Here is a 26,208-nt window from a genome sequence, read left to right on the forward strand (position 1 = left end):
GGGACAGGAGGAGCACAGAGGGACAGGTGAGGGGCAGTGGGACAGGAGGAGCACAGAGGGACAGGTGAGGGGCAGTGGGACAGGAGGAGCGCAGAGGGACAGGTGGGGGGCAGCGTGACAGGGGGCATGGGACAGGAGGAGCACAGAGGGAGAGGTGAGGGGCAGTGGGACAGGAGGAGCACAGAGGGACAGGTGAGGGGCAGTAGGTACAGATGGGGGGTAGTGGGACAATGTGGGGGGACAGGAGGGGGGAAGTGGAACAGGTGTGGGAAAGGGTGACAGGAGAGGGCAGCGCGACAGGGGGCAGTGTGACGGAGAGGGGGCAATGGTACGGGGGAGGGAAGTGGGACAGGTGGGGGGCTGTGTGTCGGGGGGACAGGAGTGGGGAAGCATCAGTCCTCCAAGCTCTTACCTGTCCAGCAGGGGCTCCTCCAGACAGTGTCAGGATCACTCCAGGAGGGACGCTTGTGTCCCATCTCCCTCAGGATCTCCGGCGGCGGCTGCAAAAGAGCGGGGGGCTCCTACACCCTGACCTCGTTCTTTTCTTTTTCCTCCTCCGCTGGCACCTTCTGGCCATCCTGCACGTCCCAGCGCACACTGACAGTGGGCCCCGCCCTCACGCGCTCCGAGCGCACACCAGGGATCCGCCCACCACTCTGCTCTCCTCTGCAGCCGGTCCCTTAGCCCGGGTGACCCTCCTTGTGTGTCGGCTTGGCTGTACACTCACCCATGGCAGCACTGTTGCTGACGCACAGTGTCCCTTCTGCCTGGGGGGCGTGCCGCCCCCCTGTCAACTGCCACCCTAGACAAACGCCTTGTTTGCCTCATGGCAAATACACCCCTGCCTCCTCACCACCCCCCAACACTAACACAGTCCCAGCCCTGCAACCAAAATCCCTCATTATATGTCACTTACTGTTACCAGGACATAGAAGGTGAATCTCCCCAGGGGAAACACAGATCGCAATAACAATTTCATAGGGAATCTAACCCATGACTTGCTTCCATTGTGAGGATCTTTTAAGAGATCAATAGGAAGGATTTTCCCAACTCCAAAGCTTGAATGATGATCCACCAGGCCAGAGAAAACCTGGTGTTTGGTGACAGGTGCATCAGTTTGTCCCGAGATTGAACCGATTTGTCCCAGGATCAACTAACAAAAGAAAAGAGAAATCATTTTCCTAATGACACCAGTGTAATGGAAATTATTTTTGACTCCAATTTTAGGGCTCGTTCACACTTGACTGTTTTACTAACGCTTGCCAAACGCCCATATAGCGTTTGGCAAGCGTTGGTCCGGCGTTTGCGGATCGTTTTTTAACGCTCGGCAAATGCCTCATGCGCGGTTTAGCGGCGGTTGCTAGGCGTTTGCCGAGCATTAAAAATGCCCCACAAACGCCTATAATGAAGTTTGAATAGTGTGACCGCTCCGCAAACGCCCCGCAACCGCACCGCAAACGCCAATCAGGCGTTTGCAGAGCGGCAACATAGACTAGAATAGGAGGCTTCAACGCCTCCTGACTCGACCAGAGGCGTCCGTTTTGCCTCGATGCTAACGATCCTGTTAGAACAGCACCATGTGCTGCAATGTGCAGAATTGTCCGAGGCGTTTGGGAAGCGGTAAAAACGCTTCCCAAACGCCTCTCTTCCGCCTGCACACAACGCTAGTGTGAACGTAGCCTTACTGGCAATTTTTCCACTGACATCCATGTATGTGAAAAATTTTACCAAAGGGATACTCACATAAGGGGAATTATTTTCCCACTGACACCAATGTAATTATTTTTTTTTTTTTTGCACACTGTCACTGGTATGTTGGTGGGGAATAGTTTTCCCATTGACACCAGTATAAAGGGCATTATTTTACAATCTTTACCAATTTAAAGTAGCAGTAAACTTGTTATACACACGCACGCACACGCACGCACACGTGTTAAAGGGAGTTCTTCATTGCTGTGCTGTCAGTGTGTGGTGATTTCATGTGGTCTTCCTTCCAATGTGAGGTTTCCCATCCACACCAAATAAACCCCTTCCCACCGTCTGTACACTTATGTAGCAACACACTGACACCAGTGAAACAGGAATTATTTTCCCATCTACAGCAACTTGAGAGCATTATATTCCCAGTGACATCGATGTAAGTCAAATGTACAAGCAGGCATTATATTTTAACTGACATCAATGTATGAGGAATTATTTTCCCACTGACATCAATGTTAGGCACATTGGGGAGATCCAGATTGCCTTTAAATCATCTGCACATAATTAAGGAAAGCCTTGCTCGTAAAGTTCCAAAACATGCAACAGACTTGGGTAGTTCCTATTTTGGGAATTTTCAAATGTAAGAATTACTGACAGTTTGTAGATAACGTAACAGGAGGTAATTAAAACCACCTCCAATTTGGTGTACAGAGACGGGCCAGACCATGTTTGCGCTGCAAAGCTGTTGTGGATGTTACGCTTCCTCCTTAGGGCTTGCTGGTTGCTAGAATGCTGGAGGCTGCTGCTATCCTAGCAACCAAGGATGCATCTCTGGCTCCATTCAGCTGACAACCAGGAGATTCTCCAGGTGACAGCTGATTGTAAATGAAGGGGCTAAGAATGCTGGCTGATGTAATAAACCAAACATGGCTATGGCACTTTTTGAACAATGACATCAGTCAGCATCCCCAGCACCCCAACCCTTTGTTTACATTCAATTGTAGGCTGGGGAACATTCCAATCATCAGCTGAATGGGGCGAGGGATGCGTAATTATTTGCTAAGGCACTGCCTACTGCACACCTAACAGCATCTTACCAACCAATGGCACTGTGCGGCTCAGGAGCTCAGTATGGACTGAGGACAGGGTGTCCACAGTTTGTACACTGTGGCCTCATTGCTGCACCCCTCACCATGCCTCTATGTGACACATTGTTGTGCCTGTTTCTTACGTTTACAAAAATGGCAACTGTCCCATTTTATAGCTAGTTTTAAAGAATAAGTTCACCTCTAAAAAAAATAAATAAATAAATAATACATGCACATCTTTTTGCAGGTAAGAAAATGTGCATTTATTAGAAAGCATTGCTCCTGCAATCAGCAGATCGCGGGTGCTATGCAGGACTTCTGCAGACATGTCAGTGTATGTGTGCTTTTACTCCGTACGGGCAAGCAGATACACACTGACGGGAAGAGACAATGAACTACTACAGTGCTCAACAGTGCTGTGGTAGTTCACTGAGGACTACAAGCCGAGAGTGTCATTTCCCATTCATAGAATTCTGTGACTGAATGACACTGCCGGGCGGGCGAGCAATAGGTATCCCGTGCCTATTATGTGGTATAGGTATCCTAATTAAGGAAGCTGCATACACCTAAAAAACGTGTATCTCCTCTCAACTGAAAGATCAACAGTTAATAAAGCTAAAATCAGTGCTACCCATAAATCAGCATAATTAACAATGTGTCTCATTAATAAAATCATACAAGTTAGGCCTCGTTCACACTATACGTGCAGAAAAATTGATGGAAAAGATTTCACTCGCAGAGCACAAGTTTACATCTGTTTTCATGCGCATATCAGTGAGTTTTATACAGAGAATAGGGCACATAGAGAACTATTGTTTTCTTTGTACCCTTGCAGAACGTATGCAGAAACTCAGAAAGCTATACAGAAAAAAATGGCATGAACAATGCCTTAGGTTCTATGACTATTCGTAACAATGTAACATGACAATATAAATACATGCAATAAAGGAAAAAAATAAATTAAGATTAAAATGATAAAAAAAACTTTAAAATATATATTAATAATATATTTTTTAATTATTATTTTCATTTTTAATTATTTTTTTTCTATATTTTTTTTCTTTATTGCATTTATTCACATTGTTACATTACAGTTTTACAAATAGTCACAGAACTTTATTGTTGTATGATTTTATAAATGAGACACATTGTTAATTATGTTCATTTATGGGTGGTGCTGCACTTGCTTAATTTTGGGGATTTGCTGTTTTTGCCGCCCTTCCTCAGACCCCTGGTCACACTTTTTTCTGGTCTGCCTATATGAAATCTTAGGAGTCTTTTAGCTGAATCCCATGGTCAAAAATGAAACTGCCCAGAGACAATACATTCTTTCTCCAGTTTTGACATTTGTAACCAAAAGATGACAAGCCTGCCCACCACGACAAGGTAGACTCTTTCAGGGCAGGACCTACACTGAACTACACTACGCTAACCTACTCCATGCTAGTCATCGTATTTTTACTGTTAGATGCCTGATTGTAATAAGCCTCATTCTAGAACCTTCCATCTTCCTCTCCAGACTTGTTTACTAAGATCTACATAAGAACAACCCTTTTCATTCACAAAACAGAGAACAGACTTGAAATGGTTGTTGCTGTTATCTTATGGTGGGTGATGCAGTGGTCAGCAATGCTCACCTGTAATGTCCCGACACATTTCCCTTCTTTAATCAATGCAGAGCTCTCTTCCACATAGATGCCTTCAGTCTGAAAGGTCTAAAGCAATTTAATTGTCGTGAAGTTTGTTCACAGAGAACTGCCTTTGTCGCCGTCCTCATCCTACCAGTCCTCAGTTTTACTGACATAGAAAAATGCTCACAATAGTGTGTTACAATAAATAATTGGATGTTAAATAAAACATTAGGTTTTTTTTAGAATTACAATTCCAAAACATCTGAATAGAGCCCATGGCAGCAACAGGGGGAATGACAACCTCAGGGTACTGTGGTCACCCCCTGAAGGAGGACACCCCACCCACATTCCACCTATCAGGCCATGCACAACACCCCAGTTATCCCACCAGACCACACCCAACTGGGAGGAGGTGCAATCAATTCTGAACTTCATGAACCCAACAGGAAGGCCGAGACTTCCTCAGAACTATGCGCCACCAACATTCCTGTCCTGCCACAGTTTCAGAACTTCCCCGAGAGGTAGCCTCACTCCATTCCTTCAGGCACAGAGTGTCTACACTCCGCCTAAAAAAAAACCTGTGCTAATACACTATTATGAGCATTATTTCTCTGTTTTTTAAGGGTTTATTTACATTTTTAATTATATTAATAAAAGGTAATTTTATTTTGGTTTACCCACATATATTATGGATTGGCAATATGAGATTATTAGTATACAGTATTTGATTAAGGGTTTTGTATATTAAAATATTTTTTATATACATGTACTTATTGTTTATACACATATAATTCTGTATACTAATTTTTATATTAATTGCATCGGGTTGGTATCACCCGTTTTTTTTTGAGGATTAGGGGGTGAGTTTTTTAAATTTTTTATCTAGTGTATTTTTATCAAATTTATAATTATTTAGATTATTAAAGGTTTTTTGAGGATGTCCAATTTATACTGTCCAATAATGATGTAGGGAGCCATTAAGGGATATATACTATATAGTGCCATTAAGAAGTACTGCCTTGTGATCTATAGGGTCTGTGGAAAACAGGCTTGTTTTCACTGCGAGTCCGACGGTAGGGTTGCCTAGTTACCGTTCGGACTACGCTAGTATGGCAGTGGTTGTCCCAATCACGCAGTCCTCAAGAAGTCACGTGGAAGCGTGACGCAACGCGTCGACGGCAAAGCGTGGTGACGTACTTCCAGTGTAGCGCCATTTTGGTACACCTTTTCATGCAATACACCCAGTACCTAGGGTAAAGGCTTGTATATTATCAACTAAATGTGAGTGCAAATTTTTGGACACCTGGCATGACGTCTCTATTTGCAGAATATCAGACAGGGTTTTATATTCTATACAATAATATCGGGATCTGTATATAATATAATCCTGTATACTGGGATCTGTATACAGGACACTGATCAGCCAGAACATTATGACCATTGACAGGTGAAGGGAACAACATTGATTATCTGCTTTCAATGACATCTGAAAGTGACTGAGATATATTAGGCGGCAAGTGAACATGTTGTCTCTGAACTTGAAGTTTTGAAAGCAGAAAAAATAGGCATCACAGTTTGTTGTCTATGGGGGTTGTATATCTGCAGACTAGTCAGGGTGCTCATGCTGACCCAGCTCCACAGACAAAAGCCCCTACAATGATCACATGAGAATCAGAATTGGAGCACGGAGTAATGGAAGAAAGTGGCGGGTCTGAAGAATCATGTTAGTTTTCTTACATCATGTGGATGGTTGGGTGTGTCTCACTTACCTGGGGAGGAGATGGCTGTGGGATGCAGTATAAGAAGAAGGTACGTCGGTGGGGGCAGAGTGGTGTTTTGTCATGGAGGCAGCTAACAGACCACATGTAACAGGGACACATGTATTCTGCATAGTACGCTACAGAAAGTATCATCTTTTGACCGCATAATACTGGAAACCATTCATTCTGCTGTATCCTGTTTCACATGTACAGAATAAAGCAACTTCTGGATGAACACAGTATTGGTGAGTTCAGCTATCTGATAAGCATTGTCCACAGTGATTATATCCGTTTATACAGGCTAGGCAGAGAGGTCTCACAAGGGATAAATTGCTATCACAACAATCTGAGTCAGAATAAAGTGCATTGAAGCCTGCAGAGCATGGCAGTTACAATCAGTTTATTGCTGGTGCAGTGCATAGGCTCCTGCATCGTCCCCAGCCCAGCCCCCAGTCTCTCTGGAGGTATGCACATACTGTTTTGGAAGTGGAGGAAAATATCAATGGATTACAAGTATAGTGACACCACCACACAGCGCTCTAATTAGATCTGTGAGTTCCTCTGCTCTTGTGGCAGATGGGACTTGTAGTCTTTCCAATCACTGATCCCTGTGAATTGGTCACATGGCTGTGTGATCAGAGCCATACACAGCTGCACCTAAATCAAACTCAAACAGCCTCAGGTAGAAGCATAAACAAAAAATAGACAAAGCACACATGTGCCCTAGTGCAATGAATCCTTTAATAATGAACCATATTACATAATACAATATCAAAATCGCAGATCTCTGTGAGGAACTCCCGTGCCTTGTGCCTCCTTATGCATCCACACTTGTCTGGGGGTACCCATGCTGGCACATGAAGTGTCCTATCCAAAGTGTGACACCAGTGTCCTATCCAAAGTGTGATCTGTATTCTCTGCAGCTCTATTGCTGGGATTATTCTGATCTGTGCCAGTAGTAAGTAAGCTTTTATTTTTCATTTATTGCTGTATAAATACTTGCTGTGTGTTGGCTATAGGCAATACATGGTACACAATCCTTCCATGTCCACATCTCCATTATTCACTGGCATCCTCTGTGGGCTGTGGGTTCCGGCACAGTAATAAATGAGATGGATTTTAGGTGAATCTTCAAACAAAATCATTTTTTCTATTGTTTTTGCAAGTGGAAGTGTTAGGACATCTGTTGAGTTTCTATTGACATTTATCAAGGAAATTTCACTTAACCCACATAGGAAATGAGGAGAGTAAAGCAGAGTATATGCGTATTGAAATTCCTCCTGTCCAGCAGGAACTGCCCATATCTCAGTACGTGTGTATCCCTCACTTGTGTGCATGCTGGGATTTGGGAAGTTGTTTTTTGGTTTTTCTTTTGTTTTTTTTCTTCCCATTCAATCAACTGGTTGCTTGAAAAAAGACTGTGTATACCCAGCTAACGTTTACACTATATGAAAGGCAAGAAAAAAAAATCACAGAGGTTCTAACACTTCCCTTTCTATGAATAAAGTGGTTTTATTTGCTGATGCGTCCCTAGAGAGATTCCGTTCACTTCCTGTTCCTTTGAACATGTAGGGAGGAGGAATCTCCCCTGCAGTGAGCACAGACAGAGATCCTAACTGCATCCCACCTTCTTTGGAAAAAAGGTTTTGGCAGGAATAACACTTTTTCCTAGTTTAAGATAGTTAAATAGTAAAAAGAATTCTGGTAAATGCCTTTTCTATTTCAATGGTTTTTATTAATTTTAAACAGTATAAAAGAGAGGCAATAAAACACGCCCACGCAGGGGCTATCAATTTTTTTTTCTATTTCAATGGTTTTTATTAACTTTAAACAGTATAAAAGAGAGGCAATAAAACATGCCCAGGTAACTGCCTTTTAACCACTTCAAGTCTGGACACTTTTACCCCCTTCCTGTCCAGGCCAATTTTCATCTTTCAGCACTATCACACTTTGAATGACAATTACGCGGTCATGCAGCACTGTACCCATATGAATTTTTTAGCATTTTTTAAGTTGGATAAAACTTTATTTTGGTGGTATTTATTCACCACTGGGATTTTTATTTTTTTTGCTATATAAATGAAAAAGTCCCAAATCTTTTGAAAAAATAAATAATCTTTCTTCATAAATCTTGGCCAAAATTTATTCAGTTATCTTTTTAGTAAAAAAAAAATAACCCAAATTAGTTTATAACCAAAAATTATTATAACTTTTCAAAAACTCTTTTTACATTTTATTTTATTTCTTTCTATTATTATTTATGTTTTTTTTGTCAACATACTGTCACCCTAGCAGTAAAAAAAAAAAAAATCTTCATCACCCCCCACAAGTAGTACAGTGTCACTACTTGTGGGGAGTGGTGAAGATTTTTTTTTTTTTACACTGATTGCTTTTACACCCATAGAGGCTGTAAAAGCAGTAATTTCTACTCTTCTCTGGCTGCATTCTTGCAGCCATTGAGAAATACTGTGTGAGCTGTGATTGGTCACAGCTTGTCACATGGTACAAGGCTGTTGTGAATAGCCTTGTACCATGTCACCTCTGTGATCTTTCACAGATTTCACACGTAGTAAGCAATGATGTCAGAAATGACATCTTGCTTACTACTCTTCATGTGATCACTGATTGGCCAATCAGTGATCACGTGATCGTCACACAGACGTCCCGTACAACAATCGCGGTGCTGGGTGCACACAAGTAGGGAGCGGGGAGGACGATTATAATCGGCCACCCACCCCTGCACTGCTCCCGTCTGGCCGTTTATATACATGTGCCGGACGGGAAGTGATTAATTACCTTCCTAGTTCCTGTCCACCTCCCATATCCACACCAGTGAAAATCCCAGTACTTTCAGGTATAAAAACACATGGCTATACCCCCTGCCTTCCCACAATGCATTATTTGCTATCATGAGCGAGTCACCATTCTCAAATCCTGTTACATGGAGGCAATCCTGGCAGACCTGGATTTGCATAGGGTCTGCAGTGCAAAACACAACGGCAAACTGGATCAGAGAGCCATCCTCTGTGTGACCTCCTGTAGGTGGTGGTGGGAAGGAGGTGCAGAGTGGCCACGGTTCTAGAATGACAGGCAAACTTCCCTGAAGGTGGTGGGTTGGCAGGGAGATGCTAGAGAGAATATAGAGCAGTGATGGCGAACCTTTTTGAGCCCGAGTGCCCAAACTGCAACCCAAAACCAACTTATTTCTTTCAAAGTGCCAACACTGCAATGAAACCTGAATATCGAGCTTTTGGTTTAGAAAAAACAACTCGTACAGTAGTGCAAACTAATTAACAGTACAGGGATGACCAGAGACTGCGGACACAGTACAGGGATGACCAGAGACTGCGGACACAGTACAGGGATGACCAGAGACTGCGGACACAGTACAGGGATGACCAGAGACTGCGGACACAGTACAGGGATGACCAGAGACTGCGGACACAGTACAGGGATGACCAGAGACTGGGGACACAGTACAGGAGATGACCAGAGACTGCGGACACAGTACAGGGATGACCAGAGACTGCGGACACAGTACAGGAGATGGCCAGAGACTGTGGACACAGCACAGGGATGACCAGAGACTGGGGACACAGCACAGGGATGACCAGAGACTGGGGACACAGCACAGGAGATGACCAGAGACTGGGGACACAGCACAGGGATGACCAGAGACTGGGGACACAGCACAGGGATGACCAGAGACTGGGGACACAGCACAGGGATGACCAGAGACTGGGGACACAGCACAGGGATGACCAGAGACTGGGGACACAGCACAGGGATGACCAGAGACTGCGGACAGTACAGGAGATGACCAGAGACTGCGGACAGCACAGGGATGACTGCTGACCTTTGGGGAGGGAGGGGGAGCGGGTACCTGAATTTGACAGGTACCCGCTCTTACTTCCGCAGAGTTTTTTTTTTTTATCTTACCTGTTCCTCGATCCAGCCGCGCGCTGTCTTCCCGGCTTCTGTAGTGTGGGCGCTCGTCGGACAGCCGGATGCCCAGTGCGCATGCGCGAGAAGCGCTGCGCTTTGTGATTGGTCCGGCGGCTTCTGGGATCTGTCATGTGTCCCAGGTACCGCCTTACCATTCACAAGGAGCACTGCTTCTTGTGCATGCGCACTTGGGACCCGGCTGTCACGCACACTACAGCCGGGAAGACAGCGCGCCGCTGGATTCTCCTGGCGTGCCCACAGATAAGGCTCGGCGTGCCGGCTGTGGCACGCGTGCCACGGGTTCGCCACCACTGATATAGAGGGTGTATGGGGCATGGAGGGAGATGCTAGAGAGAATATAGAGGGTGTATGGGGCATGGAGGGAGATACTAGAGAGTATATAGATTGTGTAGGTGGCACGAAGGGAGATACTAGAGGGGCTATAATCTGTAGGTGGCAGGCAGGGAGACTCTAAAGGGGCTATAGACTGTATGAAGGTTGCAGGGGAGATGCTAGAGGTACTGCAATGGTAAAATATTTACTGGGTATATCTGTCAAAAGACACAGGTAACGTTTGCCTTTTAACTCTTATTTTATTTGATAAAAAGTGGGATATTTCCAGTAACTGGAGTTGAAAACCCTGTAGTGCAGTCCATGGTTGAAGGTAGAACTGCCTCTTCTGCCTGTCCTTGGATTTTAATTTGAAATACCAGAAGCAAAGCCTCTGGAGGTGTTTTCTACATCCTGGGATGTCTGGGGACATTTGACTTTTATCTAATCCCTCCAATGAATAACACATCTTTGCTGTAAAGTTGTATTTATTTTATTATCTATTATTGCTAACTTTTTAAGGATCCTGTATGTCACCATATTTGTGAATTTTGCTTTTGCCTTTTTTGAGAAGCCCTCCTCTCTAACTGTAACATCAAACGTGCGTTACCGCACTGACCTTTCTGTACAGGTAATAACCATTACTGTCCGGCTGACCTAGAATTTATACGTATTATACACCAAAAACAGGCTATTAAGGCCGGTTCTCACATGCCCACATCTGAATCACGCAGGAACGTGCTGTGCTTTCCTTTGCAATTAAACCTAGATGCAAAACATACATCTTTTGCAATCTGCAGCGGGTGTCAATAGAAATTTAATGACACCCCAAGTGCCGGTCACAAATGCAGTGTGTTTGCCCGCACCAGATTGCATGGTACTTTTGTACCATGTGATCTGGTTACAGTGGGGCTTATTTATTAAAGCTGGGGAGTGCAAAATCAGGCTGACTTCTGCATAGAAACCAATCTGCTTCCAGGTTTTATTGCCAAACCTTAATTGAACAAGCTGAGGTTAGAAGCTGATTGGTTTCTATGCACAAGTGAGCCTGATTTTGCACTCCCAAGCTTTAGTAAATATACCCCAGTGTGGCACAGTGCAGTGCGACTTTAGCCCATTCAAAATTCATGGCCTTGAATTCACACCGCACAGGAATGCAGAGCGCTTTCTTGTGCAATTCAGCTCTGGGCATGGTGTAAACCTGTCATCAAACTGAAAGTCTAATAAAGTGAATGTTCGCCTTTAGTAACTTTGAACAACAATTCTCCTGTATGCAATTACAGATTCCTTGAATGGAACCTACCAGTGGTCCTCATTTTAAAATGCTGCTCTTGGTTTCCTTTACATATGAATTAGGGGTCTTTTCTACAGAAACCTGTGGCCCCTTGATCCCCCTCCATCCTGCTGTTTGCAGAACTGGCTGCATGCTACATGTGCACACCCCATAGTGGGCGCACAGTTGTAGCATGGGTGCTACAAGGTTCAATCTACGTGAATGTGCAGTGTTCTGTCTCATTTTCTAGTTCAGGCATTAAAGTAGTTCTAAATCCTCAAGGGTTTTTAACTTAATGGATTTTATGCATTAAAGCGGAGTTCCACTCACCCTGTCCACAATTAACTCAGCAGCTACAAAAACTGAAGCTGCTGACTTTTAAAAAACAGCCACTTACCTGTCCCTCAGTCCCATTGTGTGTCCCCTGTAGCCCGTTTCACCAGCCGTCCTGTGTTCCAGGTGCCGGCATCTTCAGATTGGGCACCCGGCTGTGACAGCTTGCGGCTTCACATCCGGGTACCCGCTGCACATGTGCGAGTAGCATTGCGCTTCATGAACGGTCCTGGTCACTTTCACCCACCAGCAAGCTTCTGTTCACCTAATGTAAACAGGGCTCATATTCTGCACAGCGCTCCCATATTTACTATACAATCCTGCTCCGGGTCCGTCCACCTCTCTCTGCCCAAAATCCCAGCTGCTAATCCAGTTCTCCACTGTAAACTTGAGGCATGGAGAAAATCAGATGACTGCATGACCGGTAAACATTAACTTTGATTGTAGACTCTTCATAAATGAATTACAATGCAGCAGGATGAACAAGACTACTCTAGCTTGCTTCACGCCAACCAACACTTACTCATAGGGCGCTGGTTGGCATAAAACATGTTAGGGGTAGTCTTTCATCCTGCTGCACTGTCATTGATTTTACAAAGAGTATACAATAAAGGAGGTCATTGGCTGCTGGATATGTCAATCACCGGTTCCCGGCCGGCGATTCCTAGCCGAGACTTGGTGATTGTCAGCAGGGCTGAGAGGGGAGAGATCTGTGTGTAAACACAGATCTCTCTCCTGTCAATATGGACATGCTGCTTTGTATCTCTCTGCACAGCAGAGAGATACAAAGCAGCATGTCTCCCAAGTAAAAAACACAGCATACGTAGTAAAACACACACAGCACACAGTTAACCATTTGATCGTCCCAGATGTTAACCCCTTTCTGCCCAGTGTCATTAGTACAGTGTCAGTGCTTTTTATTAGCACAGTTCACTGTATGAGTGTCACTGGAGATGTCAGTGGCAGTTATTCAGTTCCCACCCAGTATCAGAATGCCCACCGAAGTCCCGCTATAAGTCACCTATCGCCGCCATTACTAGCATTACTAGCATAAAAAAAAATAAAAATTCCAGCATTTATATACCGTCACTTGTAGATGCTATAACTTTCACATAAACCAAATATACAGTTATTGGGATTTTTTTTAGTAAAGACATGTAGCAGAATACATTTTGGCCTAAATTTATGAAGAAATTTTATTTTTTAATTTTTTTTTATTGGGTATTTTTTATAGCAAAAAGTAAAAAATATTGTTTTTTTTTTTTTCTTCAAAATTGTCAGTCTTTTTATTGTTTATAGCGCAAAAATAAAAAACGCACAGGCGATCAAATACCACCGAAAGAAAGCTCAATTTGTGGGGGAAAAAAAGGACATACATTTCATTTGAGTGCAGTGCTGCATAACTGCGCAATTGTCAGTTAAAGCAACGCAGCGCCGTATCGTGAAAATGGCCTGGTCAGGAAGGGGGGTAAATCCCCTGGAGGGCAAGTGGTTAAACAACATGTCATGTTCAATGGGGTCAGACCACAACTGTGTCCCTCACCCTCACCTAGCAAAAAGTAAAAAATACTGGTTTTTGTTTTTTTTTAAATTGTCAGTCTTTTTTTTTTTATAGCGCAAAAATAAAAAAATGCAAATACCATCAAAAAATATCTCCAGCAGTGGTGCGCAAAATCATGTGTGTGTATGTATGTATTTTTTTCAGATCCTTTTATAGCGCCGTCAATTTACGCAGCGCTTTACATATATATTGTACATTCACATCAGTCCCTAACCCTCAAGGGGCGTACAATTTAAGGTTCCTAACTCACATTCATACATACACATACTAGGGCCAATTTAGACAGGATCCAATTCACCTACACACACATATATATATATACAGTATATTGCGTGTGTATCTGTATGTGTGATTTTGCATTTCCGGGTAGAGGATGTGCGCCCCTACCCTCGCCACTATTCGCAGCCTTGGCTGTCAATCACCGGGTCCCGGTCAGGGTCAGTGCTTTTTATTAGTACTGATCACTGTGTTGGTGTCACTGGGAATGTCAGTGACATCAAGTCAGTTCCCCCCAGTGTCAGAATGTCCTCCGCAGTCCCTCTATAAGTTGCTGATCGCCGCCATTACTAGTAAGAAAAAAAAAATCTCAATGTATATATACCGCCATTTGTAAACGCTATAACTTTCACGTAAACCAATTCATTTGCACTTATTGGGATTTATTTTAGCAAAGACATTTTGGCCTAAATTTATGATGAAATTTGATTTTTTTTTTAACTTTTTTTTACTGGACATGTTTCATAGCAAAAAGTCAAAAATAAAGTTTTTTTTCCTCCAAATTGTCTGTGTTTTTTTTTTCTTCTTTTTTTTATAGCGCAAAAAATAAAAAATGCACAGGCGATCAAATACCACCGAAAGAAAGCTCTATTCATGGGAGAAAATGTAATTTGGGTGCAGCGTTGCATGACTGCGCAATTGTCAGTTACAGTAACCCAAAAAATAGCCTGGTCAAGAAGGGGGGTAAATCCTCTGGAGGGCAAGTGGTTATGCTTTGTGTGCAGAGAGGTAATGGACATACAAACTGCAGCAACATTTAATTTTTTTTATCTTGAAAGTTTTTATTTTTCTGTTTTGTTTTTTTGTCCTCCAGACAAACTGCTAAAGATGATTTGTATTTGTCGGGTGCAGAAGTTTATGCAGCCCTGCCAGACAGTGGAGTTAGGTTGTTGTGTTGACATTCATGTACTACAACATAGCAATACAGCTTTGTCACCTCTCCACTGCAAGCCTGTGATTGGACAGAGGAAGGGCAACGATAGTCCGATGAGTTCATCTCTTTGTTCTCGCCTTCTGTCAGCAAGATCCTTGTCGGCACACTCCTGATTGGCCACTAATGCTACCCTTCACTTTCCCACCCTGTGATCTACTGTACAGGGGTTTGCAGGAGGATGGTGCCAAGTAAAATGCCAGTACTTGTACTAGTATTTATAACATATTTTAATTACTTTTGATTATAACATAACTGCATTATTTGTTTTTTTTATATCTGCGTTCAAGTTTCTAGAAGAGAGATTGGAAACCTGTGAACCATAGGTTGTCCATAGATGGATCGAAGTTCAGCATGGACCAGCAGAATTTCGATCCATCTACTGTATGGGCTGGCTGGTGGTATAGAAGTCGGTCACTCGATTGACTTCTGTACCACCAGCCTGTTGTGTTTTATTTGCTCGATCAGTGACACGGGCAACACTGATCATTGTATTCTGACAGTGGGAAAGTCTCCCCACTGTCAGAATAAAACTGGCTTCATGAGAGCGAATCCCCCATCAACACAAACTATATTAACAGGGGAATCCAGTTATTTTTTTCGTTCAGCCTGCTAGTTGAACGAAAAAAAAGAAGCATAATTTACGGCCATGCATAATTACCACTGCAGCGCTGTCTCCATGCTCCATAAAGAATATTTTCAGATGGAGGGTGCTGACCAATCGGATGCTGTCTAGCCCCTACTGTCATCGCTGCAGGGAGAGGAGAGGAACTCACAGAGATTTCAAATCTTCAGACCTGTGAAGCTGTTTTCTCTCCTCTCTATGCAGGGATGTCAGTATGGGCTAGACGCCATCTGATTGGTCAGCATCGTTCAGGTAACAGTGCTGACCAATCAAAATCTCTCTAGCCCGAACTGTCATACCTGCAAGGAAAGGAGAGAAAGCAGCTTCACAGGTCTGAAGATTTGAAATCTCCACGGCTTCCTCTCCTCTCCTACCATCTGCTACCATAGTATACATCCCCACACGCCCACTCTCCCATTCTCCACTGTGGGAAATCTCCCTGCTCCAGTGTGAACTCAGGATACGACTGCCTGGGTTCACACATGAGCAGTGGGGAAACCACATGCGATTTGGACAGGAATCGCATTCCTGTTTGAATTGCATGCTATTCTTTGCGGTGCAATTTGCGTCCTTACATTCTGTATGGACGCCAATGGCATAGCAAAGTATCGGTAATTGCTAACGGCGAGTACTTGACCGACAGTATCGATATCACACTTGCATCCCTAGTTAGGATATGACAGTGTTGTATCTGATGAATGTTAGACAATGTGGCCAGTAGATTAGATCCATCAGCATTTAGAGCCCGAAATTCAAATGTTGGAATTGTGTCCCTGGTGGTGGGTGTTTATTGGCTAGAATAGTTTTCTCACACCTTTATTTATAATGCTGACATTTTGACATTTGCTGTGTACAATGGTTGCACCATCTAAATCATTTTATGATCGTTATTTCCATGTTCTAGGTTGCTTGCAAGATTCCAGATTGGACATCGAGTGGATGAGATATTTCCACAATCTACCTGACTCACTTACCTCACTCCTGATGCTGCTGACAACCGCCAATAATCCAGACGGTACGGCTTTATTCTTTCATGCACAAATCTGAGACCGCAGAACTGAAAGCAAATGCTGCACAAAAAATAGATGACTGGAGTGTTAACTAGTGGATGTGTATTTCTTATTTCTGAAAGATAAAGATCTCGTGTAGGGCCAGTTCACACCACAAAACGCACTCTCCATGCATTCCCCATACGTTTTTGCTTACAGTTCACACCACACTCTGTTGCGGTGCAGTTTTGATGCAGTTTGCCATGTTCCAGTATGGTTCTGTTTAGAAAAAAATGCAGCATTTTCTATTTTTTTACTGCACCAGAAGCTGAAATAGGCTATGGGATTTGCAGGGTGCATAGAACAATGCGTATGATCACAACTAGTGCGCATGCTTGTTTCAAACAAACAAGTGGGGGGGGGGAGCATAGGTATGGGAGCTCATGGAGGATGTAATAAGGAAGCAGAAAAACACAGTAAGAAATTATTTATTAAAAAATAGATTATTACAGGGCTATGAACTAGAGGATGTGTTTTGGATTTTTTCTGAATAATAAGGATATTGTTTGTTTAGTGTCACAAAGTAAAATCCATCTTCCTCCTTCCCTTTATAGCCGGCCAATCCTCTCCTTTTTTGTTAGATTTTAAAAATGTGATACTAAGCTTTGGTGTAACAAATATGTGTTAACCTGAAAAATGTGTTTTTACTGCTTCAAATCTCCATTTGTTTTTTGTGATTGGGCCGTGGGCTGTGTAGTGTGTGTAGAGCAGCGTACATGGCCATAACTAATATTCACTGCTATTTTCACATGAATAGAAGTCTGGGGGATAGGAGACATTCAGGAGTTAATGGCGGATGTCACAAGAAGGCAGATACACAGTAGGAAGCAATTTAATGGAAAATAGATTATGGGAGCATTAACTAGTAGATGTTTAATCTATATATATATATATTTTTTTTTTGTGCAAAATAAAGATATCATTTAGTGTCACAAAAAAAACAGGCTCCTCCCCTCCTTATAGCCGTCCAATCACGCTCCTTCCTTGCGAGATGTTAAAGTGACACTCCTGAGATGGGCTATGGGATTTGCAGTGTGCATAGAACAATACACATGATCGCAACTAGTGTGCATGCTTGTTTCCAAGAAACCGGTGAGGAGGAAAAGCATAGGTGTGGGAGCTCATGAAGGATTGGGGAAAACCTCCTGCGCTCAATCCTACTAAACTAAAAATAAGCTGCTACACCTGCACCTTATTACCTAAAGTGAAAAACCAAAATATAACAATCAATAAGTGTAGCGCTCTGGTAAAAACAAACTAAGTCTCAACATAAACAACATGTGATATAATGGTGGAACAAACCGTGAATCTTAATGAGAATGAATGCTAAAACAGTGCAACATCACACGATATTGTGCATATGGTGGACATGACTAATATTAAGCTCCCTAATACAGAGATATACCCTATAAAACACGTGCTCTGTGTCAACACACTCTATTCATACCATAAATAAACCACAAATTCCAGATGTGCCCTCACCAGGGGTTTTTGACCTCACATATAGTTTGTTCAAAAACCGCTTGTGTTCCTTGAGGTGGGACATAAATGGTCAGATGTATCCTGAAAATGGAATCCTCCTCCAAAGATTAAAGGGATCGGTGATCTTTCCTCTTCCATTCAGTATACATGTCAAAAAACGAGTAAAACACAATAGTGCTTTATGCTTTAAAACACATTACTTTATTAAAAGCATAAAAACTGGCTAGTCACATGGTACAGGTGCTAGATCGCACCAGATATATGCGCATTTAAAACCTGCAATACTCTTGTATGAGCAAGCAAAGGAAACTCCACTCCTCAAATGTAACAATGTGGTTGTAAGGACAAGTTTCCTTTGTTATGCTTTTAATAAAGTAATGTGTTTTAAAGGATAAAGCACTATTGTGTTTTACTTGTTTTTTTATCATGTATGCTGAATGGAGGAGGAAAGATTAAAGGGATCGGTGATCTTTGGAGGAAGGTTCCATTTTCAGGATACATCTGACCATTTATGTCCACCTCGAGGGACACATAGTTTTTGACCAAACTATATGTGAGGTGAAAAATCCTGTTGAGGGCACATCTGGCGTTTGTGGTGGAGGATTGATATTGCATGAAGATATGAAATTGTGAAGTTTGTTTCAAGTTGAAGAAAAACATTATACTTGGAGACTTTTTTTCATATTGGTTCACTTTTTCTTTTTTCACATATGTTCACTGTTTTATAACATAATTTGTTTGCTATTACATACTAAAAGAAAGTGCGGCACTGTATGTTTTATGAACTAGTGGATGCGTATTGGATTTTTTCTGAATGATAAGGATATTGTTTAGTGTCACAAAAAAATCCGGCCTCCTCCTTCCCTTTACAGCCGACCAATCCTCTCCTTTTTAGTAAGATGTTAAAGAAGTGACACTAAACTCTGGTTGAAAAAATATATCCAATTCAAATATGTGTTCTTAAGCCAAAAAAAAGTCATTAGTGCTCTCAGTCCCTCCAAATCTCCATTTTTACTTTTTTTAATTTGTGATCCAACTTCCTGATATGGGCCCTGGGCAATGGGTGATGGGGCGTGCAATGTGTATAGAGCAGTGTACATGGCTACAACTAATATTCATTGCTGTTTTCAAATAAAGAGAAGTGGGGGAAAAGGAGAGGTTTGGGAGTTAATGTAGGATGTCACAAGGAGTTTCATTTTCAAATAGAAGTTGGAGGGAAGGTGTGGAATCTCATGGAGGATGTTATAAGGAAGTAGAAAAACACAGTAAGAAATGATTTCCTGAAAAATAGATTACAGGGACAGTAACTGGCGAATGTGTTTTTTTGTTTCTGAATAATAGGAATATTGTTTAGTGTCACAAAAATAAAAAATAAAAATCTGGCCTCCTCCACCCCTATAGCCAGCCAATCCTCTCCTGTTTTGTAAGATGGTAAAGTTAAGATGTTATAAAAAAAATCTATACAATAACCCAAAAAAGTAACTTTTTCTGCTCTAGATCTCCATTTTTTTGTAATCCAACTGCCAGCTGTGGGTGACAGGTGGTGGGTTTTGCAGTGTGTATACATAAAAAATAATATTATATATATATATATAATTTTTTTTTTAACAGAAATGAGAAGAAACGGAGAGGTTCAAGGGTTAAAGAGGATGTTACATAAAGTCAGAAACACACCATAATATCTTATATTAACTTACCACTATTTTATCTATGTTTAAAAACTAAAATCTAATTTTTTTTTTTTTTTGTAATTTTTACATTTTTTTTGTAATTTTTACATTTTTTTTTTCCAAACAAAGTGAGGAGAAAAGGACAGATTTAGGAGACAGGGAAGATGACAGATAGAATCAGAAACACAGTCTAGAGGGAGCTATGGGTAAAAAGGGACTTTTTTTTCCCTTTAAGTCAGTAATTAGGGGGAGGTAAGAGAGATGGGCTGTAAACATAAGATAAAACCCATACTTGCCTGATGTCACTTACCTCATTCGGCCCTTACCTGATGTTACTTACCTCATTCGGCCCTGGGTCTTTTGGCTCCTTGAGGCTTGCTGTACGCTGCCTTTCTTTTGGGCTCTTTGGAGTTCAGGGCATCCAGGAGACCTTCAGCTACCAGCTCTTTGTATTTAGCCCCTTTGCTTGCTCGGGAAGAGCATCGCTGGGTGCTGGTTGTAGGGATGCCAAGCTGGTGGTGATGTCCCTCCTCTTCACCTTGAGGGCCTTTCCATCTTCAGCCCTCTTCCCAGATGTCTTTGGGAACCTCACTGGATAGTGGAAGATGGGAGCCATGGTGAAGGTAGTAGCCATGTCCAGAAGCTGTCCCAGGGCCTCAGTCTTCTCAGCCTTTCCTCCCTGCAGGTGAGTCACAGCGGCCATGATGTCCTCCTCTCTGTCCTTCCCAGTGGAGTCCGATGATGCAAATCCCAGAAGCAGAAGAGGGTCCATTGATCCCCAGTCGAAGTCTCCGGCCATCATAATAGCAGAAACGCTGAAAACTTGCTGAAATCCACAGAAATCCACAGAAATCCTGGAACTACAGGTGTCTGTGTCCTCTCAGCAGCACAGCGATCAACTGTCACTTTTGGTGTGAGGCTGTTTACTCAAATCCCCCCCCCTCCCCCCCCCCCTCCAACCGACCTGATGCTTAGAAATTCACCTGTTAGCCCATTTGTTTAACACATAAAACCTTATTTTACCCCAAATACTACCAGAAATATTGTTCTATAGACACACACTTTAATATCACCATACATTTAGACTGGGCACGTTTAACCCTTTTTCTGCCAGAGACGTTTTTAGGGTTTTTTTACACATATTTTAAAATTGAATTTAAGGTGATTACTGAAGATTACAGAAAAACCCCAAACATGATATATTTTCTTGCAGCAGAGACCCTGGCAATTCAAATATCAAAAATGATATAAAAAATTAGACAATTTATGTCACATAATATGTGTGCAATGGTTTTTCAAGCTCAAATTTTTAGTAAAAATGTCACTAGAGTTCATTTTAGGGCACACAAACACAATATATTCCCCAAATGTTTGGTAAAATATAAAAGATGAAGTTGCACCAGGTAAATAGATGCCCAATATGTGAAGCTTTAAAACTGAGCGTGTCCATAATACAAACATGTACTTCAGCACCCTATATTTTCTCCAAGGGGACACATTAAAAGCCCCTCCAGGTCATTAGGTTGGAAGTAACTCTGTATAACAGCCCTAAAATGATTGCTGTCACTCTGGCATGTGCAGCAATGCACAACACGTGTAGCAGCAGCAATGTTTTCATATGTGGGTGCCATGACCGGTGTGCTCAGGTTGGTATGTACATAGGGGGGGGGGGGACCTTTTGGAGGTTTAAGTGCTTGGGTGTACGTTTATTTGTTGACACTTTTTATTGATATCACAGAGAGGACACCGTCTCCTATGTGATGTAATGCCTTTGTGACAGGTGCTGCTTCTTCACACATCAGGAGTCTATTTCAGCAGCAAGCCAACAGACAACTTGTGATACATTGTTACATACAACACACTCCCAGCTCCTGGTGTGTACCCCCCCCCCCCCCGGCAGTGAGAGGGTTAATGATGCCGTAACAGATGTTGGTGTTTCTGGGGGTTGGAGGGGCATTAGGGGCCTCTTACTATATGGCTGATTCATGATTTGGCTGCCTTGTCTTGGCAGTGTGTATTTCCCTCCTGGGATCCAGTTTGTGTTTTTCTGCTCCTGATAGTTGTCTGTGAGTATGGCTGGGGAAGACAGGAATGGAGGGCACTCACACTCTATTAGTATCACTGCAGGCAGGTGAGATGTCGGGTCTTTTAGACCCCTGTCACCAGTTACTGTGAGCAGGGAAAGGGCCACGCTCGAAATGCGTTGTCATGGTGACAGTGGAAGCCTCCATCTTGTTTGGTCCAGCTTGCGCTCCACCTTGATCCCCGGATCCGGTTAACTTCCTTTTTTGACGTCACTTCTGGTGCACCGCATCCGAGCCCACGCAGGTTACCGAGTGACTCCCAGAATCCTAGTGGACCCAGCCGGAGACCCATTGATGGTGGATCCTTACTAGCGGAGTCACTAGTGGTTATAAAACAGTCCTGTTTGCTGACATGGGCTCACCGCTGACACTCCTGAAGCTCTGTGAGCTTCTATCTCCCTGGAAGGCTTTCCTTTAATGTGCAATGTTGCTGTTTTTATTGAAGTTCATCCTCTCTTGTTCTGACTGGTATATTACCATTGATCAAGCAAGAGAGCACGTGTTTTATCTGCCATAAATATGCTTGTGCCTTGTTATAAACGTTTAGTGCCACAGTGACCGAATTGTTGTTCTGATTTTTGATTTGACATGGTGACTCCTTTATACAAGTCACTTTCCTCGAATCGCTTTTGGGACATTTGGTTGCATGTTTGCTTTTTTCACCACTCTTGGTGATTTTCATGCGAAGCAGCTGAGGACTAGCAGCCACTTTAGACAATCATTCTATGTCAGCAATGGGCAAACTACGGCCCGCGGGCCGTATACGGCCCGGCGGACCTTTTAATCCGGCCCGCGGAGCTAGGCTCCCGCTAGGCTCCTCTCACAGTCCGCCCTGTTTCCTATGAGGATCTGTCCCCTCTCGACGTAACTGCGCATGTGCCGGAGATCGCCGATCGGCTGCTAATGCCTGAAACTGGCACATGCGCAGATACGTTGAGGGGGACAGATCCTCATAGGAGACGGATTTTCATGCTACACCGAACGGCGCGGGAACAAGAGGAACGCGCGGAGCAAAGGTAAGTGAATTGACACAGGGGGGACATGGGGAATGAATTACTATAGGGGGGGTGAATTACTATATGGGGGATGAATTACTATATGGGGGATGAATTACTATGGGGGATGAATTACTATATGGGGGATGAATTACTATATGGGGGATTAATTACTATGGGGGATGAATTACTATATGGGGGATTAATTACTATGGGGGATGAATTACTATATGGGGGATGAATTACTATGGGGGATGAATTACTATATGGGGGATGAATTACTATATGGGGGATGAATTACTATGGGGGATGAATTACTATGGGGGATTAATTACTATATGGGGGATGAATTACTATGGGGGATGAATTACTATGGGGGATGAATTACTATATGGGGGATGAATTAATATGGGGGATGAATTATTATATGGGGGATGAATTACTATATGGGGGATGAATTACTATGGGGGATGAATTACTATATGGGGGATTAATTACTATGTGTGGGATGAATTACTATGGGGGATGAATTACTATGGGGGATGAATTACTATATGGGGGATGAATTACTATGGGGGATGAATTACTATGGGGGATGAATTACTATATGGGGGATGAATTGCTATATGGGGGATGAATTGCTATATGGGGGATGAATTACTATGGGGGACGAATTACTATATGGGGGACGAATTACTATATGGGGGATGAATTACTATGGGGGATGAATTACTATGGGGGTTGAATTACTATATGGGGGATTAATTACTATGCTTACTATGGGGGAATATTACTATACTTACTATGGATGACACATACACATCATTCATCTACTCTTGGTCCGGCCCCTGGGTCCAATATATGAACCCATTGCGGCCCTCAAGTCAAAATGTTTGCCCACCCCTGTTCTATGTATACCTCACTGTCCAGCCTTAGCGCCTAAACTTCAGGATATATATCCAAATTTATTCTGCAGAAGGGCAATGACCTCAAACATACATCCAATGTCATTATAACCATCTTTACTGTAAAGAAGAACAAGGAGTCCTGGAAGTGATGGTTTGGCCCCCACAGAGCCCTGATCTCAACCTCATCAAGTCTGTTTGGGATTACATGAAGAGTCAGAAGGATAAAGGGCAGCCTACATCCACAGAAGATATGTGGTTAGTTCTCCAATCTGTTTGGAACAACCTACCTGCCGAGTTCCTTCAAAAACTGTACAAGTGTACCTAGAATTGATGCTGTTTTGAAGGCAAAGGATGGTCACACCAAATATTGATTTCATTTGGATTTCTCTTTGGTTCATTTACCTTCCATTTTGTTATTTGATAAAAATAAACTATTAGCACTTCTATGCCTGAAAGAATCCATAGTATAAGTAAACCCTCATCTTGTAAAACAGCCCATTCGGTTTGAAATAGAAATGAAAGGCAAAACATTTATGTATACATATAGAAAAAGTGAAAACATATCTTCTGTTCTCAGCTTCATATGGAACTCAGGGAAGAGAAACAGCAGCACACTGGACATCCCAGTGAAAGGCTGTGAAGGAGGCATGTCAGCACAGTTTAATCCATGGAGGAGAGTAGGCTGAGTTGTCAGCAGAACCAGAAAACGCTGTGCTCTCATGCTTGGTGTGGTCAGTTTTTAATAGGAAAGCAGAGGAACTGGCAGGAACACCAACAATTTCACACAAAGCAAGCAATTCAAGGAGAACAGGATACTTTTTTTTTTGTTACAAGCACGTGGTACAACAGTTGTATGTCAGGAGTATGAAATGTTGGGCTTACATATTTAATTTACAGCATTTTTTACACCGGCCTAAAATGTTTGCACAGCAGTGTGTGTAAATAAGTGTATGTGTACGTGTGTGTGTTTATAAAAATATATTTAAAAAATTGTACTATCCCCGAAATAAAATTCCCAACAATGTTTTTAATGGTAGTTGGATGTTTTGGATATGTTCTATTGGTGTAAGACTTGTGAATGTTACCCCCCCCCATCCTAAAACAGGACATTCAGAATAAAGGCAGTCGCTTACTTTGGAATTGAATGCATGAATGGATTTCCTTCTCTGAAAACTTTCAGCCAGAGTCTGGAGTGGTTGGGACATTGATATAGATGTAAAGCTGGGTTGGGTGAAGAGCTGCTATTTGTGCCTTTAATGATTTTCTCCTTGCTTTTTTTTCACTTTTTTGATCATTCATTTTATCTTGGAGATCCACATCTGTTATAACGCATTCACCTGCTATGTATTTTGTTTTTCTAGATCACCATTTTAGCACTTAAACAGAGAAAGGGAAATCAACATGGGGGATGAAAGTGAATGGTTGAAACGTCCTGTTGACCAGAAGTGTGAGCACAAGGTAAATTGTGATTTATGATGTTTAAATATGATCCACGTCATCATGCATGCCTAAAGGAGAACTTGAACTCCCTTACCCACTTCCAGTCCGGACACTTTTACCCTAGTCCTGTCCAGGCCAATTTTCAGCTTTCAGTGCTATCACACTTTGAATGACAATTGCGCAGTCATGCAACACTGTACCCATATGAATTTTTAGCATTTTTTTTTAGACAGATAAAGCTTTATTTTGGTGGTATTTATTCACCACTGGGATTTTTATTTTTTTGCTATGTAAACGAAAAAGTCTAAAAATTTAGAAAAAAAGTGTTTTTCTTATAAAATTTTGGAAATAAATAGTATTTCAGTATAAATCTTGGCCAAAATTTATTCTGTTATCTTTTTAGTAAAAAAAAAAAATAACCCAAATTAGTTTATACCAAAAATTATAAGTTTTAAACATTTTTTTACATTTTTCTTTTTACATACTGTCACCCTAGCATGACTAGAGCACCAGAGATAGGTCATCCAAATTCCCCCCTTACTATACTTAAATAAAAACCATGACACCAATTTTTGGAGTAAATGGCCAACATGGCCTTTTATTAACAAACATTTTTTAACACCAACCATTCCTTATAACAGAAACATACAGAGTTGTTGTTGTTGGTCTTCGAAGGCACCCCACCAAAATGATATGAAATGCACCTGCGGACAACCATATTACACAAAGGCCTCCAGCCGCAACCAACCAGCTCGGAGACAACCATACCGTCCGCAGTGCAGCACCACCACCTTCCAGTTAAACCTTGGTTAACTGGAATGTCCCCGGGCACACCATACCACCGATGGGTCCCACACCATTATCTGTACCTCCAAGATAAGAACCGCCTCCAAGACCAACAACCGCCCAAGACCGAAACAACCCCCTGACCCCCGAGAGGAACACAAAAACTCCCTATAACAGGGGAGGGCGGGAGGGAATCTCACTCACCAACGTCCAGGTCCGAAATGATGCCTCCCCCCCCCTGGGACACCCCACCCTAAGGTGCGGCAGAGCCCACCCACGCTCTCTCTCCACCAACCAGCACACCCATCTATCCTTTTCCACACCCCCCTGGCACATCATT

General features: G+C 42.6%; 1 long non-coding RNA gene across 1 annotated transcript in view; it reads left to right on the top strand.

Moving 5' to 3' along the window:
• The first annotated feature begins 16,350 nt into the window (after window positions 1-16,350).
• The window catches only part of LOC149467300 (uncharacterized), a 65,023-nt gene continuing 55,165 nt past the window's right edge, over window positions 16,351-26,208 (top strand). Inside the window, exons 1-2 of the long non-coding RNA XR_016311952.1 lie at window positions 16,351-16,469; window positions 25,004-25,100. This is a non-coding gene — a long non-coding RNA (uncharacterized LOC149467300). The remainder of the gene's footprint in view (window positions 16,470-25,003; window positions 25,101-26,208) is intronic.

The sequence above is a fragment of the Staurois parvus genome, unplaced genomic scaffold (assembly GCF_062004578.1).
Source record: "Staurois parvus isolate SC_StPar_1 unplaced genomic scaffold, SC_StPar_1.0 ptg000116l, whole genome shotgun sequence".
Taxonomy (NCBI): Eukaryota; Metazoa; Chordata; class Amphibia; order Anura; family Ranidae; genus Staurois; species Staurois parvus.